Source organism: Meriones unguiculatus (genome assembly GCF_030254825.1).
Source record: "Meriones unguiculatus strain TT.TT164.6M chromosome Y unlocalized genomic scaffold, Bangor_MerUng_6.1 ChrY_unordered_Scaffold_25, whole genome shotgun sequence".
NCBI classification, from domain to species: domain Eukaryota; kingdom Metazoa; phylum Chordata; class Mammalia; order Rodentia; family Muridae; genus Meriones; species Meriones unguiculatus.
In genome coordinates, this window is record NW_026843710.1 from 21,855,596 (window position 1) to 21,859,125 (window position 3,530).

General features: G+C 34.5%; 1 non-coding gene across 1 annotated transcript; it reads left to right on the forward strand.

Annotated features, from left to right (window-relative positions):
* The first annotated feature begins 896 nt into the window (after positions 1-896).
* LOC132651839 (U6 spliceosomal RNA) lies at positions 897-1,001 on the forward strand. Its single transcript, XR_009589399.1, has one exon. It is a non-coding gene; the product is annotated as a U6 spliceosomal RNA (small nuclear RNA).
* The last annotated feature ends 2,529 nt before the right edge of the window (positions 1,002-3,530 follow it).

A 3,530-nucleotide genomic window follows, 5' to 3' on the forward strand; every position in this document is an offset into this window, starting at 1 on the left:
CTAGAAACAACCCAGGTGCCAAGTAGCACACATGGAGATAACCTAAACCCCATACACAGATGTAGCCCATGGCAGGTGGGTGTCCAAGTGGGTTTCATAGTAACGGGAACAGGGACTGCCTCTGACATGAAGTATTTGGCCTGCTCTTTGATCACCTCACCCTGATGGTTGAGCAACCTTAACATACCACAGAGGAAGACAATACAGCTACTACATATGAGGTCTAATATACTAGGATCAAACGATAGGAGAGAAAATCCTCCCCACCAGTGGACTTGCATAGGGGCATGTGTTTGAGAAGGGGGAGTGAAGGTGGGATTGGGAGGAGACCGGGTGTTTTGGGTGGATACAAAGTGAATATAGTGTAATTAATAACATTTAAAATAAAAAATACTTTAAAAATATAATTACTTTTGGATATACATTAAAGGAGAGTGTGCTTTGAAGTTGATATGCCAAAGAAAATGACCAGACAGAATGAAGTTACTGTCTCTCTATCTCTGTCACTTTATATCTTTGTTTCTGTTGGTGTCGGTCTCTCCATTTCTGAATATGTCTCTTTATCTCTCTCTCTCTCTGTCTCTTTTAGTTTCCCTCTCTCTGTCTGCTGCGTGTGGTTCAGTATGAAATGCTCTCAGTTTTGAAGAAGCTACAACAAGATGATTGCTTTCCTATATGAATTCATGGCTGGTCGATATAAAAACAGAAGCAATGTCCCATATTAATTGCTTTTTGTTTAAAGATTTGCCTTAGTCAGAGAGCATTGTCACAGAAAATAATTCACTGACTGAGGATGTGTCTGTCTTTTAACAATAATGCTGGAATCTGTGACAATGTGAAACTCACAATCAAGTGAGACACAAGATTTATTAATGACCACTTGTGAGAAATATGTGATGCTCATTTCAGCAGCACATATAATAAAATTTGAATGACAGAGAAGATTAGCAAGTCCCCTGATCAAGGATGACATGCAAATTTGTGAAGTGTTCCATATATTTTGGAGAAATTAAAGAAAAAACAATGAGAGAAAATTATAGAAAGAAAGAGCTTAGAGAAGAAAATAGAAGCTGCAAAGGTAAGAATAACCAATAAATTACAAGAGATGAAAGAAAGAATATCAACTGTGGAAGATACAAGGGAAGAAACTAATGCATCTGTCAAAAAAAAAAAACCTGTTAAATCTAAAAAATTCCTGACACAGACCATCCAAGAAATTCAAGACAACATAAAAAGACAAAGCTAAAAAAGTAAAAATACAGGAAAAAGAAGATTGCCTCCTCCAAGACCCAGAAAGTATTTTCAAAAAAATCATTAAAGAAAATTCCCCCAACTTAAAGGAGAGGCCAATAAGAATATAAGAGGTCTACAAAACACCCAATAAATTAGTCCAGAAAAGAAAAGAAAATCTTCCCATCACATAATAATCACAACAGTACGTGTACAGAACAAAGAAAAAATACTGAACGTTGTAAGGGAAAAAGACCAAGTAACATATAAATGGCAAACCCATTAGAACCACACCTAACTTCTCAACAGAGACTATGAAAAACAGAAGGGCCTTGACTGATATCATGCAGGCACTAAAAGAACTCAGAGGTCTGCCCAGCAAAACTCATAGTCTTCATAGACAAAGAAAAGAAGATATTCAATGACAAAAACAAATATCAAAAATACCTACACACAAATCCAGCATTACAGAGCACACTAGAAGGAAACATAGAACCCAAGAAAACTAGCTCCTTTCAAGAAAACACAGAAAATAATTAACCTCACTGTAGTAAAACAAAAGGCAACCAAGCACACAAACTTACTACTATAGCCAACATCAAAATCAATGTATCTATAAGTCTCTGGTCATTAGTCTCTCCCAATATCAATGGATGAAATTCTCCAATAAAAAGACACAGACTAACAGAATGAATGTGTAAACAAGAACCAGCAATCTGTTGTGACCAAAGTCACAAAGATAGAGATTACCTGAGGGTAAAGGGCTGGAAGATGACTTTCCAAGCAAATGGATCCAAGAAACAGGCAGGAGTAACCAATCTAATATCTGAAAAAATAGCCTTTCAACAAAAATTAATCAAAAGATATGGTCAAGGACACTTCATACTCATCAGGAGAAAATTCCTCCAGGAAGACATCACAGTCCTGAACATCTATGGCCCAAATAAAAGGGCACCCACATATATACAAGAAAGATTAATAAAAATTAAACAACACATAGATCTCCACACATTAGTAGTGGGAAACTTCAACACCCTATTCTCAACAAAGGAGAGGTCAACAAAACAAAATTTAAACAAAGAAACAATGTCTCTGACAGAGGTCATAATTAAATGGACATAACAGACATTTATAGAACCTTACACCCACACACAAAATATTTTAATTTCTTCTGAACATCTCATTGCTCACAAAGCGAGCCTCAATAGATAAAAGAATATTCAAATAATCCCTTGTATTATCTGATCACCATGGAATAAAGCTGGACCACAACAACAACAGAAATAGCAAAAATCCTACACACACATGGAAACTGAACAACTTGTTACTAAATGACAGCTGGTTCAGGGAAGAAATAAAGTATTTAAAGTATTCCTAGAATTAAAAAAAAAAAAAAAAAAAAAAAAAACGAAAGAAAAGAAAATGAAGGCACAACATACCCAGACTTATGGGACACAATGAAAGCAGTGCTAAGAGGAAAGTTTATAGCACTAAGTGCCTTCAAGAAGAAATTTGAGACACTTTATTCAAGCAAATTAATGACTCACCTAATAACCATTGAAAAAAAGAACCTTAGCCAAACTTTCTAAAAGGCAGAGAGACATCATCCAAATCAACAAAATGAGAAATGAAAAGGGGGACATAACTAAAGACACTGAGGAAATCCAAACAATTATTAGGACTTAGTTCAAAGTTCTACATTCCACAAAATTTGAAAATGTAAACGAAATCGACAATTTTCTTGATCCATTCCACTTACCAAAGCTGAATCATGACCAGATAAATCAACTAAATAATCCTGTATCCCCTAAGGAAATTGAAGCTGTCATCAAAAATCTTCCATCCAAAAAAGAAAAAGAAAAAAAAAAAAAAAAAAAAGCCCAGACCAGATAGTTTCAACACAGAATTGCACCAGATCTTCAAATAAATTCTCTTCAAACTTTTCCACAAAATAGAAACAGAAGGAATACTAACAAACTCATTCTATGAAGCCACAGTCACCTTGGTACCTAAACCTCACAAAGACCCAATAAAGAAAGAGAATTTCCGGCCAATCTCCCTTATGAACATTGATGCAAAAATACTCAACAAAATACTTGCAAACCGAATAAAAGAACAAATCAAATAATGTTAGTTAAAAACTTAATCCAAATGTGAGTTCTATATGTGTATAGCATATAATTAAATGTAACATAAATCACATAATATTAGAATTAATCTGGTCATTAAACATTAACAGCATGTTAGATACAATTAATGTATATCATGAGATTGGTAATAGTTATCATAAAATTTCAAAT